The following is an 8,881-nucleotide window of genomic DNA, read 5'->3' as shown; positions in this document are numbered from 1 at the left end:
CATCAGCTGACTATACTGTATCTGTATTTTTACAGAAACGGTAAGATACAGATATAAAAAGCTTGGCATCAGCTGACTAACAGTGAATTGCTCATGTACGCACCTTTATGCTATCTTTTCTCTATGGTTGCAACCTTCAGTGTACCTGGTCATGGGTTCGAATCCTGACGATAGGCATGGACATTCAATAATCTCATCGATCAGCCACGCACAAGCAAAGAGCTCATGTAGGAATCATCTGCTATAAAAAAAACCTGGAAGTTGGATAGAGTTGGTAAAGCTGATTGATTCTATAGTGAGGTCCACGTTATAATGGCAGTGTTTGATTAGCAATGGTTTTGCTATCGATGGCTATCTTCAACAAAGCGGATAGCACACTCTATCTCGCTTTGCTCTGTTGCCAGATCGTCGTTATCATAACTAATTAACAAAATATTTCATCTTAATTATGAAGTTATTGAAAAATATAATTTCTTGCTTAATGAAATATAATTGATTATTTCAAACAGTTTATATTACATCGATAAATCTTTATCAGCTACCGTCTATAGAAGGCATTGACAAGAGAGAGGATCGCAACGTTTTTCTTCTATCTTTCTCCACTGTCATTATAACGTGGACCTCACTATAATCGAATCAAGTGAAGAAGAATAAAGAGATTTTGGAATAACAGTTTAATTGGTTGGAGTAACATTTTGGCAATAATATAATAAAATAATTATGAATACGAGTGAGATGAATATGAATCTGACATATTTTAATTTCGTTTTAACACAATCATTCCCTCATTTTTATGGCTTACAAACTATGAAATAATATTACAAAGTGGGAGGCGACGATTTGAAAGAATCCTCCTTGGTTTCTGATTTTTCAGTGCAAATATCGGCGATTCTGATTGGAGTCTGCTCGCTAACATTCTCTGCAATTATTGAGGCCTGGCTTTCCTGTTCCTGCTTATTGACTAGCGTTCTGTAGATTGCAAATGCCTGCAAAACACACGAAAACAGAACGATCAAATTATTAAAATGGTCAAAATCTATCACATTGATTTCATTTATTGAAAAGGTGAAATATGTGAAAGCACCAGGGAGTAGTCCCCATTATTACTGTCATCACAAAAATTATACGATTAAAGGTCGGGACTCATATAACGGCACCGAGCCCGCGCCAACGTACGGCCGAGCTAAGCCCGCGACACTATGATGGTGGTAGGAGAACACACATATCCGTGCAACAGCAGTGTCTCAGTTCTGTAGTGCTACTGTGGTCTGATTTCTGAATGTGTTAAACTATTGATAATAATGTAACACTATTAAAGCTTGCTACATCCGATTTAAATTTATATTTTTCAATTTTAAACAAATTACCTGAAGACACAGAAGATGAGAATCATAATGCTGGTCTATATTTCGGTGCATAACAATACCACAATTAGTCATGTATCGGAAACATATATCAGCAATAACATTGTTATCTTCTGTCTTATATATCTAAACGTAATTAGTTTAAAATTTAAGACACAGTCATGGGTTCCTTCTTTTACTTTTTGTTGTTTATTCTATTATTTATTATATTATGTCAATTGTGCGTTCGACTTAACTTATTATTTGTTTATACTTTTACTTTGGCTTAAACTTATTTTTCCGTTCAACCAATTTCTCATCACTTTGATCGTAGGAAACTGAAAAATTCCATATCTCTTCAATAAGTTTGCACCGCACCGTCACCGTCAAAAAGTAATCTGAACTAGTCGGTGACGGCGCGGGTAACAAACGCGGTGACGGTGCTGACGCGGTGCGGTAGTACATGTGTCCCTACACGTTTGAAAGCATTTGTTTTCTCACTGGCCGTAGTACGTCCGTAACTCGGGCTCAGTGCGGTTATGTGTGTCCCGGCCATAATACAATGTTTAATACTGTAGCTCAGTTAAGGTGCAATTCCTTGGTGGCATCTCGAGACGCGTGATTAGAGCCACCCCGGCTAGAGCACATAACCTACAAAATTCATTAGTTTCTATTATTAATAAAGCCTGGTTTTCACTATACTAATAGAGTTAGTGGTCGAGTAACTGGCATACTAACTCTACCTACTTGGTCGAGTAACTGTTTTCACTACAATTAAGAATAGTAGTTAAAGTGTGTTGTCTAGTAAACAGAACTTTAAATGTCAATACTTTTTAATAAATTAACACTTTTTTATTAATAACAATACTTCTTAAAGTTGATAGCCTACGGCACGACTCTACTCTACTGGCTCGAGACTGTTTTCATTAGCATAAAAGTGTTGGAGTAGAGTGAGAAGCGGTGGTGAGGGAAGGCAAGTGGTAGAGTACTATCCTACTCTAGTAAAAACTAATACTCTACCATGAACGTTTTCATTGCGAGAGTTCACAAGATAGTTAGTACTTGCTCATGGAACTCTAGCACTAACTCTACTAATGAAAACCTTGCTTTAGGGTGCAAACATAGTGAAGCGGCAAAAGTTGCTTCAAGCTTGAGTGTTAAATGAAACACATGTAATTAAATGGTGGCGAATATGAGAGCGTATATTTCAATACATTGTTCAAGACTCAAGTTTGAAGCGACCTTCACCGCTTCACTATGTTTGCACCCTTAGGGCCAGACCATATTAAACGTTTTTTAGAGTTGGCAGGGCAGAAAGCTCTCCGATTTGCTGACTGGATTGGCGCATGAAAATACCCCTAATATGGTCTCGCCCTTATGCATTGCATGCTACAGCTGACAGAACTGCTTCACAGTGTTGCCAATTCGTTGGACATGGCAATCACGGTGGGTGGCTGTGTAAGGATGGCCACTAACGATGCATGATACACAATCGTCATAGACTACATTGTGTACGTTCTGTGTACAGTAAATTGTTCCAGTTCCAATCATAAATTGTTCCATCACGTGACTAGTGCAAAATGTTCCCATGGAACGCCATTTCAAAATCGTTGGTTCAAGCTTTTGGCGTGCACGTATAAAGTTGATTTACACTAAAATGTGTCGTTTACTAGCTGCGTGAATGAAGAAAGGCTGTTTTACAAACTTACCGTCTAGAAAAGTGTGAATTTCTTTTATTCAATTACACTAAAATTTTCTATAGAGAAAAATTCATTTAATGAATGGTTATCAAACATCATATTGTTGGTTATGTATTCTATGGCTATGCTATGGTAATCAGCGCATGCGCAGAGAAGCAAGCAGACTACAATAATCGACCAATGAGAGTTCAGATAGTTGGAACTGTACCAGGTCGGACATTTTACCACGCTTCGACTGTGGGGCAGGATTTTGGAACTGGAACTGGTTTCTGGTACAGAATCTGTCAAAACTCTTCCCATGGAACGCGGAACTTTTTACCTGGTAAATTGTAAATCGGACAATTTACCACATTCCATGTACACAGAACGGGCCCAATTGTTGTGTCATCACAGCAAAACGCTTCCAGCAACATTTTTTGAGGTTAGGTTTTTGTATCTCCGAATTTTTTGTTATCTTTTCTCCGCTGCTCTATTTGGGGTTAAATTATTTTTCTATCATTCTTCTTCGAGGGTTAAGTGTAAGAGGGGGCGACTGCGCCCTAACTTTGCCCTCCTAGGTCATAAAATAAAGGCAGTCATTCTATTCTATTTTATTCTCATTCTACATCTCAGTCTTTTCCCACTCGGTCGCTTCCAAGAGTCTCGGTCGTGGGCTTAGTTTGGTGTTAGTCCCTTCTTGAGCAATACAATTTCCCATTTCTTCCCAGATTTTATCCTCTTCCTATAGTGAGGAGGTCCACGTTATAATTGCAGTGTTTGTTTAGCAATGGTATTGCTATCCTTATCTATCATTCAACAAAGCGGATAGCGCTATCTCTTTCTCGCTTTGCTCTGTTGCCAGATCGTCTTTTAACAATGTAGAATTGATAATTAATTCACAAAATATTCATCATAATTATGAAAATATTGAGAAACATGATTTCTTCCTTTATAAAATAGTTCTGTGAACAGTAGACCTCACGCAGTATTCTCATCCACAAGTACCTGATTGAAACTATAGACCTTATGGAAATACAGCAATAGACTGGCTTCTCCACACATCTGTGTAATCACTTGTCAGCTGATTTACGATGAATAATTCTATAGTATGATTTTTACTCTTATATTGGCGTATGAAGAAGGCTCCCTTTACCTTTTATATTATCCTTGAAATAAAAAATTTCGAAAAACCTTGTATATACGTCGACGCGCAATTAAAAAAAAGAAAATACCTGTCAAATTTCATGAAAATCTATCACCGCGTTTCGCCATAAATGCGCAACATTTAAACATTAAGAGAAATGCCAAACCGTCGACTTCAATCTTAGACCTCACTTCGCTCGGTCAATAATTGATTATTTTAAACGAGAATGAACAGTTGAAAAAAATGAAATAAACCTGTATCATATACCGTCTATAAAAGGCATTGACAAGACAGGGAATCGGCAACGTTGTTTTCCTATCTTTCTTCACTGCCATTAATAATAATAATGATGATAATAATTTCTCTGGTCGAGGGTACAACACGACCAGATGAGTTTTTATTCAAAATATAGACATGATTACAAAAAGCATATAAGGTACAATTATTTACAAAGTATTATTACAATTGGTTGGTTATTTGCTGATCTAAGAAAATGTGGCCCCCACTTAAGGTTCGAACCCACTAGAACGTACCAGACACGGACCGTGTCAGACCATGCCAGGCACGAAAATAACAACTATGCCCACTACAACGGATCAACAGCGTTCTATGCCAGTACATTACGCGTATGGTACGCGTATGATACGCGTATGATGCCCGGTCAGAAGTTGTGGGGAACGCGTCAGTTAGCAAGAGAATGTAGCGGTGAACTGGTTACCAACGCGGTGCATACGCGGTTACAAGGGGTTTGCAGGCGTCACGTGCCATGCAAGGAGCGTTCTGTCACAGACAAAATATACTGGCCGGAACATGTGACCTGGACGTGAATGGCACGGTCCGTGCTTGGCCGGTGACGGAACGGTCTAATGGGTGTATTACATATCAATGATGCAAAGAATATTTTTTTGCATGTGTCGGTACGGGCACGGTCATGGTATGATACGTTCTAGTGGGTTCGAACCTTTATATGAATACTAGCAGGTAACCGTGCTTCGCAAGGGTTTTTGTTAAATCTTGACGTAATGAATCTAGTAGAATTCAAAATAGGCCTAAGATCCTCGGTGATTAAGAATTATATGCTGCATTTCAAGTAAATCAGTATGACCACCTTTCAATCAAAAAAAGAAGTTGGATTCAAAATGGCGGAAAAAATTTGAGTGTGACGGAAAACCTGTTTTTGAAATCCAGGTACACAAGATTGATATTTTTAGAATCTATGTGCAACATTTGGAGATCTAAATCATTCCCGTTTTTCCGGTATGCAATCCACAAGTTGACATGTTTTGATGCGAACAAACGAACAAATTGACATGTTTTGATGCGAACAAACGAACACTCGAACAAACACAACCCTACTCTCTCTCTTATTATATAGATGTGTTGGGATGCCACTAATTTTGCTATTGTTTAAGATTTTATGCCAAAAGTAAAAAAATCTAATAAAGATACATCTTGCGAGTCATTAGAAGTTCATGAAAATCACATTCATATACACAAATATTTAAAAAAGAAAATTGATAACCTCATGATGTAGAAAATTTAGATAAATTTAACATAGAAAACATTTATAATACTCATGGGAAAAATCATTAAAATTAAGAAAATAAAAATGAAACAGTATGGACATTCTTTCATAGAACTAATTGTTCTTCATGATTGATCTATTACCAGGAGCCACTTTTTGTTTGATTTGAATGAATTGACTGGAACTGTTTCTTTAATAGCTATTGGCAGTTATTGAAAATATTTGGTCCTAAATATGTTGCTGACCTCTGACCGGCTGATGTTGTCATCCTAGGAATTGCCAAGTCCATGTTCCTTCTGCGTGTTCCTTGCGGGTGATTCAGATTGATGAACAATTGTGGGTTCTTTCTAATGAATGTTAGAAGTCTGTGAATGTAAATCTGTCTTATGCTGAGGATGCTGAGCTCCGAGTATAGTAGTACCATAGAGAAACAATAGCGTAAGTAGATATCCCATGGTATAGGACGTTTATGTCTCAACTGTTACTGTTATCTCGACTACTGTCGATTATTGTCGATTTTTACTGTTTTGACCGGGTAAGAGTGTATGAACGGCACAATATGAGAGACTACCAGCGTCATAAATCTTCACAGGAAAGAGCTACGTGGACTATCAGCTTGAGATAACAGTAAAAGTTGCGACATAAACGCCCTATACCATGGGATATCTACTTATGCTATTGTTTCTCTATGGTAGTACTGAAGGGAAGAGAGGATGTTTGAGTCCTATTATCCTCAAAATTAGCTTTTGAACCTTGAACATAGGATCGATGTGGCAGAACTTTGTAGCTCCCAAGGCCAAAATGCCATATCTTGCTATGGACTCGACTATTGCATAATAAACATTTTTCATCATGTCTATTGATAGTAGCTGCCTGAGTTGGATGAATTTTTTGTAAATTAATTTTCTGATTTTAGCCGTTTGATGTAAAATGTGGACCTCAAACCGCATTTTAACCTAGACCTCACTTTAGTGCCTTCGACATCTAAGTGGTCGATCTTTTTTCACCACATAATCGTCCTCCCTTCTCTCCACACTGCAGTATTTTTTCTTGTATTTTCTTTGATATTTCTGTAACCTTCATCCTGTTTTCCTATTATTTCATTTCGGATTTTATCCCTTCTATTGTTCTATTCATTATAATTTGTAATTTTACAGTGGTGTTATTTATTGTTATTGGTTGTTTATATTATGTTAGAAGCCTCTCGCTGATGATGAACATGCACGATGAACATGTGTGTCTATGCATGTTTATAATTCTATCACTGGACAAGGCAGCAGTGAATAATAGCATAATACTGTGGGATTGTTGAGTAGAGGAAGGATTGTATTACGAAGATGAGTATAACTTGAATTGAATTATATTTGGTATATTTCATGAGTGAATTCTTTAGTGAATGCAATTCTTTAATAGTGTTCATTATAGTGAGACTCTATTTGATCTGTCAGCATTCCTCATCATCATAATTCTCATCAACATAATCATCATCATCATCATCATCATCAACATCAACGTTAATTTCGGACGTTTTGTGTAGTTGAGAAGTTGATATTGTGGTAATTATTCATATTGAATGAAAAGGACTAAGAAATTGTCAAAACAATCAGTTTATCAGAGATTGACAATGGTGTAATAAGTGAAACCGGTCTTTCTAAGTAATAAATCTGTGGTTTTTGACAATTTCTTAGTCTTTTTCATTCAAGTTAATTTCGAACTTAATAAAATGAAAAATCCTAATAAGGAGAATGGAGTAAATTTCCTAGTGACCAAACTTGAAACCAATATTATTATTCTTTATTGATTCATACAATAATAACGTCATCAAAATGATAGGGAGAGAATGAATTAATAAGGTTCACTTGTGCTATTTCTCTCCCAAATTTAGATAAGGTTACACATAGTCCGTAATAGGTTAAGTCTTGCAGTTCTTCACTTTACAAAATTTTCAGTCCTTAATTATTTTTACAAAGTAGATTTTTAAATTTAGATGCTTCAAAATCAAACATAGGAGAAATATTTCAAATATAACCTTTCAGTTGCTCAATTATATGTAGTGTCTTTGCTAGGTATTACGGCACAACATCCGAAATGATCTCTCTACCAATAAAAGCCATGAGAATACGTCATAAAGCCTATGAGAAACAATAGATTAAGTGGACATCCCATGGCACAGGGCGTTTATGTCGCAACTTTCACTGCTATCTCAAGTCGATTACTATCGATTACTGTAGATTCATTTTCTACCTATAAAAAAATCATTTTCTGGCAGCCTAACACAATTTCTTGAGAATGTAAAAATGAACATACCTGTGAAACAACGTTTGTCACATCAGCTGCATTGTTCGGTAGTATTAGTGTGTTACTGGTTTTCGCTAGATTCTGGAAGGCCTCCACATATTTCTCTGCAATTGTTAAGGAAGCCGCATGCTTGCCGTCCTACAAACAAATATAAGAAACAAATTATTGTAACAATTCTCAAATCATTTCAGTAAATTTCAAGAGTCGTAAGAAAAGTCTTCAGAAACAATCCAGGAGGGAGAAGGCTGAGACGTCCGCGAAAGCGTTGGCTGGAGAATGTGGAGAACGATATTAGGAAGCTGGGTGTCAGATGATGGAGAAGTAAGGCTACCGGTAGAGACGAATGGAGAGGCTTTTTGGAGGAGGTCAAGGCTCTGAATGAGCTGTAGCGCCAAGAAGTGAGTCAATTACAGATTATGGTTTCTTGATCAAATCCGAACTGCGATGTATAAATATACTATTTTGATGTTTTATACAGCGACATGCAGTTAATTATTTCATAGATAAAAGATAGCTTAAGAGATATCCCATAGTATAGGGCGCGTATGTTGCAAATTTCACGGTAACTTTTTTGTGACGCATGTAGTTTCTCATACTGTGCCTTTCTAAAGGTGTGTACAGATATACACGCCGCGAACATGAGCAATTCACTTTTAATCAGCTGACTATATCGGTATTTTTACAGAAACTGTGAGATACAGATATAAAAAGCTTGGCATCAGCTGATTAAAAGTGAATTGCTCATGTTCGCGACGCGTATATCTGTACGCACCTTTACACACTCTCCCAGCCAAAACAGTAATAATAGACAATAGTCGACAGTAATAGGCTTGAGTTAACAAAAAATCGGCATGAAATTTGGAACACGAAATACCTATACCATGGAAGTATT

The 8,881-nt window shown here is 36.9% G+C and overlaps 1 long non-coding RNA gene across 1 annotated transcript; it reads right to left on the bottom strand.

Moving 5' to 3' along the window:
* Nucleotides 1-659: 659 nt before the first annotated feature.
* Nucleotides 660-8,146, bottom strand: LOC120348963. Its single transcript, XR_005574060.1, has 2 exons — nt 7,999-8,146; nt 660-986 (listed from the first exon to the last, which is right to left on the bottom strand). It is a non-coding gene; the product is annotated as an uncharacterized LOC120348963 (long non-coding RNA).
* Between the last annotated feature and the right edge of the window lie 735 nt (nt 8,147-8,881).

The sequence above is a fragment of the Nilaparvata lugens genome, unplaced genomic scaffold (assembly GCF_014356525.2).
Source record: "Nilaparvata lugens isolate BPH unplaced genomic scaffold, ASM1435652v1 scaffold6980, whole genome shotgun sequence".
Lineage (NCBI taxonomy): Eukaryota > Metazoa > Arthropoda > Insecta > Hemiptera > Delphacidae > Nilaparvata > Nilaparvata lugens.
Note: the sequence above shows the minus strand (reverse complement) of the source record. Positions and strands in the feature narration are given on the sequence as shown.